We start from the raw sequence: 8,401 nt of genomic DNA on the forward strand, positions 1-8,401 counted from the left end.
TCCGTTTTTTGGGCTCAAGCCATGTCGTCCTGATGGAAGTGTACCAGAGCATTACTGTATCTGTGGATTCTCAGAACGTGCCGTACTCCCCGGATGTAATTTTTCCCGGTCGACTAGACCTAGAGACCTAAGATGTTACCCGTTATACATCTTTTCAACTAACTATAAACCATGTTAGAGCTTCCTGCCCACTACAGGGAAGAGTCCTACTAGACTCTGGAAAAGTCTCGAAGAGTACATATACCTATGTACGAATACCAGGCAAGCTAATATAGTGGTCTCGCCCTATATTAAGTGAAGCATAGTTTGTAAAGAACCACTGCGTCAATATGAAATATCGACCAGTTCTCCGCACAATACTTGTATTGGACAAAAGTTTTATATCCGCATAGGAGGAAAACCAATGCAACATAGCTTGCATAAAGGAACAATTCTATTAGAATTATCCCAGATAAGATACATAGAATGAATGCTCAATTATACCAATAAATTGACACAGGTGAAGGAGACGCAAGGTTCTCAAGAACCAGATTATTGACAGGCAATAAATAGACAGGTTAACCACAATTATATATATATATATATATATATATATATATATATATATATATATATATATATATATATATATATATATATATATATATATATATATATATATATATATACATAAGAAGAGGATAACCCAAAACTTTAAGCATAAGTATGATAGTAAACAGAGCTTGTTTGTCTGAAAGAAAAAACATTAAATGCCACTTTTAAGATACCGAGGTATCAAAGTCATAAAGCCTGTATTACAAATCAATGACATTAGCGTTAGAAACGCTCGGCACACATGTCCGCACTTATGCTAGGTTCACCTTCGGAAATGGAACAGTCTGCATGGGCAACACAGTGCCCTCACTTAGTTTGTAGTACAGTATGTAACTACACACTCATCCTGGAATTAATCGTCCCAATTAAGACCACTGTTCCTCGCAGAGTTAAACAGTAGGGTTAACACCGCAACCCACTGCTACCACAGATCTCTTTTAGTTCTTCTACTTGCTTCGCATAGTGGCGAAAGAACACCCTGGAAGACTTCCAGCCAGTGTATGAACGGAGATGTTCAAAATCCATACAATTAAAGAAATTTAAGATGAGGCAACTTTCCTCGGATCGTGACCTGCGGGTGTATTGTCAGGATCCGCTCTGCGAAAAAAATATGTGATTTTCACTCTGAGTTGATTCAGAGATAAATTTGAGCCTGATGTTTCTCCCCTGAATAGTTGACCACCCTTGAAGTCTGAAGTTCTATGAAGATAGACCTTTAGGCATTCTACTGGACATAGAGATGCATCTTCTTTCAGAGGGCAGATTCTCCAGGGACCCCACCTGTTGGTGGGTAACTCATTCTTGGCGAGAAACGTAGGATCCGGAAACAGGTTCAGTTCTCCCCCATCCACGAACTGAACACGAACTGCCTCTCTCGAGAGGCCACAATCTCACCAACCCTGGCCCCCGGACGCGAGTGCAAATTAGGAAAATAACTTTTTGTGTCAAATCCTTTAACGCACACTCTTCATTGCTTAACAGAGAAGCGAAATGAAGTACTTGTCTAAAGACCATGAAATGGGCTTTGGAGGTGCTGAAGGTCTGAGCCTAGCACAGGCTTTCGGGACTTTATTAAAGATCTCGATACCTAGGTCGACCTGGAAGGCATATAGAATGGGTCTTGTCAAAGCAGACTTACACGCTGAAATCGTGTTAGCTGCCAATCCTTGACCATGGAGGTGAGAAAAAAGATAAGCAGAAGTCTGTCAAGATCTCCTGCGGATTCTTCGCCTTGACAAAAGGCCACCCATTTTCTCCAAGATGACTCATATTGCCTTCTGGTATATTTGCACTTATATTCCTCAAGGAAGTCTATGCTGGCTTTCGAAATCCCGAAACGCTTTCTCACCGTTAGGGAGAGAAAATCATGAGCTGCAGGGTCCGGGTTTTCTGTAATGAAGCGCACACAGTTGACTTTTGGACTCGCTGGGTCAGAACTGGATCTGGTAGTGGTACAAACTTCAGCTACAGTTCCAATGCCAGGAGGAACCACACGCTGTTCGGCCACTTGTGGGCCACTATTGCCACTACCCCTTGAAGGATCTCAGTTTGTTGAGGACCCTCAACAGAAGGTTGTGAGGAGGGAACAGATAAATCTTGGACCATCTGTTCCAGTCGAGGGACATCGCGTCCACTGCTTCCGCTAAGGGGTCCTCGTACGGGGCACGCACAGGGGCAACTTCTTGTTGTCTTTCGTCGCAAAGAGGTCTTTCTGCAGTTCTGGGACTGATTCAGAATGAAGGAGAATGATCCTGCGTCTAAGGACCATTCCGACTCTATCGGTGTGAACCTGGATAGAGCGTCCGCTGTCACATTGCGGACTCCTTGAAGGTGAACTGCCGACAGGTACCACTTCTTCTTTTCCGCCAATCGGAAGATGGCCAACATCACCTGGTTGAGAGGTGGTGACCTCGATCCTTGTCGATTCAAGTATCTCACAACTACCTCGCTGTCTATCACCAACCTTATGTAGATCGAGTGACGCGGGGAGACTTTCTTTAAGGTAAGGAGCACTGCCCTAGCTTCTAGAAAGTTTTATGTGAAAGGTCTTGAATAGCTTGGACCAAGTCCCCTGGACTTTTTTCCGATGAGAGTGACCTCCCCATCCCTCCTTCGAGGCGTCTGAGTGAATCGTCACTGACGGGGGAGGTGGCTGAAGAAGAACCGACTTCTTTAGATGTCTGGCTTGGGACCAAGGCCTGAGAAGAGTACTTAGCCGAAGCGGCTGGTCTTCTCAGATCTCTTCGCGCGTTTGATGCATAACTTCTCCAAACTCCGATTGCATCCTTTAGCTGTGCTCTTAGCACTGGGTCTGTCACCGAAGCAAACTGGAGAGCGCAGTACCCTCTCCTGCTAGCGTCTTGATATCCTTACGGAATCTAGAAGTCTCTTGACAGAACCCGCTATCTCCTTCCTTTTCTTCGCCGGGATGGAGAAACGGTGTGACAAAAGGTCCAGTGGATTCCCAGCCACTGGAACTTTTGAGATGGAGAAATTCGAGACTTTTTCTGTTGATCTTAAAGCCTAGGTACTCTAGGAACTGGATCACTTGACTGGAAGCTTGCAAGCATTCTGTCTCGGATGCTGCCCACACCACCAGTCGTCCAGGTAGGCTACTACCTGAATTCCCTTTAGGCGTAATTGTTTGAGAGCTACGCTCGCAAGCTTCGTAAAAATCCTTATGGCTATGTTTAGCCCGAATGGCATGGCTCCGAAGGCGTATAGTCTTCGTTGTAGCCTGAACCCTAGGTAGGGGGAGAGTCGATGGCTAATTGGAATGTGCCAATAGGCGTCTGACAAGTCTATAGAGACGGAATATGCCCTCTTGGGCAGTAAGGTCCTTATGTGTTGCAGTGTTAGCATTTTGAATTTGCAATTCACTATGAACTTGTTGAGTGGCGACAAGTCCAGAATGACTCTGAGCTTTTCCGAGTCTTTCTTGGGAACACAAAACAGCCTCCCTTAGAAATTGATGGGCTTCACCCTTCGGATCACCTTTTTTCTCCAACAGTTCTTGAACGTACTCCTCCATAACGGGGGTGGAGTGTTGGAAAAACCGAAGGCACGGGGGTGGAGTGCTGTACCAGCTCCCGCCCAGTCCATTCTTGAGTAGGCTGTGGGCCCAGGGATCGAAGGTCCACCGATCCCGAAATTTCAGAAGTCTCCCTCCTACCGGTATCACCTCACTTGGACTGCCGTCCTGAGGTCTTGCCTTCCTGACCCACGACCACCACCGAATCCCCTTCCCCTTGAGGGGCGTCTAGACGAGCCTCTGGCTGCTCCTCTAGGCTTTGCTCGAAAGGAAGTAGACTGCCCTTCGAACGCTGGGGTGAATGCCGTGGACTGTGTCGACACGGCCTGGGGTACCCACTGAAAAGTGGTCGGGGTTTGTGCCACGATCTGGGGCACTGGGGGCAATGGCAATTGCAGTTGCTGTTGCTGTCTAAGAGGCTTGGCTGGCCGAGACGGTAGCCTAAGTCCTCATAGTCTTCCTCTTTGGTTGAGGACCTTCATCTGGGGAAGACTTTCTTTTGATAGCCAGGCCCCACTTCTGGAGAAGGTTTCTATTCTCCAAGGCGGCCTTATCAACAACTTCTTTGACCAAGTCGGTAGGGAAAAGGTCTTTTCCCCAAATGTTGGAGGAGATTAGTTTCTTTGGCTCGTGCCTCACCGTAGCCGAGGTAAACACGAACTCCCTACAAGCTCTCCTTGCCTTGACGAAGCATAAAGGTCCTTCGTCACTGTGGCCAGATGAGACTTGGCCACTACCATGAACATTTCATGGGCCTTGGGGTCACTTGCCCTCGTCTTAAGAGTAGTCTGAAGAGACATTGAGGCAGTCAGTCCTTTCTTTTGTATCGAACTCTCCTTCGCAAAAGAAAGTCAGACAGCTTAGGGAGGTCCTTGCCGAACTGACGTCCGGCAATATCAGCCTCCAACTTTCCAACTGAGAACGTAGATGGATGTCCTTCCAGTCTTTGTGGTCCATAGGCAGGGCCAGCGACAAGGGTTTACACTCCTCTAGGGAGGGGCAAGGACTTGCCGGCCTCGACTGCTTTTAGTACAGCCAGAAACCCTTTCTGTAAAAAGGGGAAGGCTCTAGTAGGCGAGGACACAAAGGAAGGGAGCTTCCTATTCAATGCGGCTACCTTTGAGTTAGAGAAGCCCCTCTCTTTCATCGAGGATGAAAGTAGAGCTTGAGCCTTAGCATGGTTCATCCACTATGACCTCCTTCGGCTCTGTCTCCTCCTTTGAAGCTGGTTCCCTTCCTCAGCCGGACATAACAGTCCGGATATGATGCTTTGCTGGGCCAGAATTCCACCTCCTCCAGGGGAACTGAACCCAGCTTATCCGAGATGACGATCTTTCCAGTCGTCATCGGCATGTGTTCAGCATACCTCCATGGGTTAGCATCTGAGCACAAGGGAAGGTCTTCCACATTGAGCTTTTTCTGGGGCCCATGTGATTCTGCAAGGCACTGCATTCGCAGTTCCATTGCAGCCGCCTTCTCCTGATTCTCCTTCTGCATTTGTTGGATCATTCCAACAATAGAAGAGAGGGCCTGTCCCAGCTCTACTGGGAGACCGGCCGATGTAGAGGGAATAGGCTCCGGAATCTGAGCCCGAGTAGCCGACACCTCGTCGACGTCCTACCTCTACAGCGTCTGGGGCTTGAACTTCATCCTGGGCTTCTGCCAGGAGGTCTTCCTCCCGGACACCCGTCCACATCAGACATCCTGTCATCTAACTGGATGTCTTGCATCGCGACCGCGACTTCAGCATCCACCTGGATCTGAACTTAGGGGATCTCCTCTTGAGGCTGGGGAATCACTGCATCAGCTGATGCCTTAGGGAAAAAGTACGCCCTCATCTTCTCACTTGGAAGATAAGGGCCAGAAGTGTTCTTTTGGAAAGCCCCTTACCCAGGTACGAAGCTTCTTCCTAGCTATATCCCTTGATTCCTCTGTCCTAGGGGAATTAAAGGTCTCAGTAATCAGGTTAGTGCACACAGTACATACCTGAGGGTCCCAATACTGGAGATCATCCTTGGAGACAGCGTATGCTGCGTGTCTCCTACAACACTCATGTCCGCAGAGGTTCTTGCTGCGGACGTTGCAGAAAGCACTTCCCCACTTCGGAGTGTCCTTCTGTAAAGAGAAGAAATTTCCATGAGTATCAAGTGAACTATGTATCACTGGATATGCATAGTATAGCATAACAATTCAAAAAAGGAAAGACACACACATGTGTTTCCTCCCACAACCCATTGTTGCAGCCTTCCAGATAATAAAATCAAATGGTTAATCTCTTCTAGAGTAACCAATGCAAGGTTTCCAGAGGAAACAGGTGGAGCTCACACCTAAGCAATGATTTTAAAATCCTGGATAATAGACAGGAAAGAACTCACTTTCCTATCTGTAGGGCAACAGCAAAGGGATGTGCGAGAAAACACAATAGTGTTAGAAGACACAGTGCTGTACCAAAACCTCACCATAGTTTTTCTTCTTACTGTATATGTTATACTGAAGAATACTAGTACAGTATAGGGGGATCGCGTGCCGGCCGGCCTTTGCCAGCCGGCACACACCATAACTAGCTTTAAAGTATACTACTTAACAGCTATAAGGCGGCAGCACTCTGGTTCAAATGCATGTGCCGGTCGGCAGCAACTGCTGGCCGGTAACAGCCAATGTTGGCCGTCAATGGCTGCCGGCCAGCAACTACACAAGGTAGTACCCAGCTGCCGGCCACACTCTTGGTGACCGGCAGACAAGGGCTGACATAAGCCGGCCGGCAAAGGTACAAGACCGATGCCAGCCGGCAGCAAAAGAACCAGAGGACTACACTTGCCCGGCTGCCGGCCTCATAGGCCGGCAGCCGGGGTCGAGTACAGCACTAGAAGAAAAATAGAATGGATGCCGGGATAAGAGTTCACACAACCTCCAAGCCCGGCAACCGAAAGAGTGCATATAAGGAAGGGGAGAAACTAATTCAGGCTTCCTGACCAATGCCGTCTGGCTCTACAGGCAGGCATGGATGAGGGACCAAGAGAGGTCCGGGCAGCACTCGAAAACATAAGACCCTTGCCGGCCGGCAGCTCTGCCGACCGGCAAGGGGCTGAGTCAATTCCACATCCTATACCTATACTAGGGTCCAGATGAGAACGACGTACAGTACAGTAATGGCTAGGCCATTACGGAGAAAGAGGGGGAAGGGACAAGAGGGTCCTATCAACCTTGCTTTAGTGACAGATCACCCGCAGCCAAGAAACTTATCTTATGCCTAAGGGAGATCTAAGGGGGAAGGCCAGCAATACTTGCCAGCTCCCAGATCACCAAAGCAAGGAAGGTGTTGCTACTCCCAGGGAAAGAAACTTATCTTCCCCCGAGAACAGCAACAAGGACTAGTCTGGTAGAATCACAAAAGAAGAATCATATCCACAGAAACCTTCGGTAGTGACCTAAGGGAGCTAAGCTCCCTTTGTCTGTGTCAGGCCGGCGAGGGGGACTCAGCCCCAAGCCAGACAACACAGACTCAGACTAAAAAACTCTGTTGTTTCTGTCCCTTCTTGAACCATACTACAGGAACAGGAAGGTACAGTAACACCCCAGTATAGTTTTATTGAAAATAAAATTCGGAAAAAACCACTTAGGGATAAGCCCAAGGCTTAAACAGAGGGAAAGGGATTGCATACCTTCTCCGAAGAAAAGAAAGCAACCGGGGAGTATGATAAAGTATACTAAGGCTCCATAAGCAAACTAGCCTAGGCACCAAGAGAATCGATTACCTAAATCACCGAAACTCACTCGTATACTATCTTGGAAATATTCCACAGTGTCAAATGTATAAATATAGCCTAAAGCTTCAATAAAATTTTAATTACACTCGGAAAACCCAAATCATGCATGAAGTACTAGGACCAAACGACTAGGCTACCATGGCCTAGCGTAGGCCAGAATGGCGAATACTTCGCCAAATAATACTAAGCACGAAAGGAAATCCTATGTAATGCTAAATAGCTAAAATTTATTAAAGCAAAACAACCAGGAATGTCGCTCTGACTAACTAAATTTTATTACCTAGCGAGCGACAGCGTCCAGGACGCCTCTGGTAGGCTAGGGCTCTTGTATCAAAGATTAATCCTATTAATCACTCAAAATTTTACCAAGAGCCTACATTATACATCAAAGACATTATACTCAACTATCAGAGGCCAACGAAGACGGAGAAGCCATGAAAAAGTAGAATAAATCCAAGATTTGCGAGAAACACAGGAAAAAACACCGAGTTGTTAAGCTACGCAAAAAGGAATAGAGATGGCGCCAGGATTGGCGCCAGGCACGCATACGAATCGGAGGATAGGGAAGCCTTGGGAGCGGCTCCCCTTTTTCTTTCCCGAATTCGTTTCTTGCCAATCCCTCCTACGAGACGAAATCTCTGTCCAGGATGCAGATTGCCATGTGGCGTGTCAAGAATACGTCCTCTGATATGTCGCAATATCCCTTTCACGAGGGATACTCGCTCCAGGAGTTAGAATTCTGGTACCTTAAGGTAAATTCTCTGGGAATAATCGCCGCAGTTGTAATATACCCTAGGAAGCTACCCATAGGAACTTCCATCAGGACGACATGGCTTGAGCCCAAAAATATATATATATATATATATATAATATATTTATATATATATATATATATATATAATATATATATTTATATATGTGTATAATTATATAATTATAATTATATAAATAATTATAAAATAAAAATAAAATATGTATATATATATATATATTAATATACATATTTAAA

The sequence above is a fragment of the Palaemon carinicauda genome, chromosome 2, assembly GCF_036898095.1.
Source record: "Palaemon carinicauda isolate YSFRI2023 chromosome 2, ASM3689809v2, whole genome shotgun sequence".
Classification (NCBI taxonomy): Eukaryota; Metazoa; Arthropoda; class Malacostraca; order Decapoda; family Palaemonidae; genus Palaemon; species Palaemon carinicauda.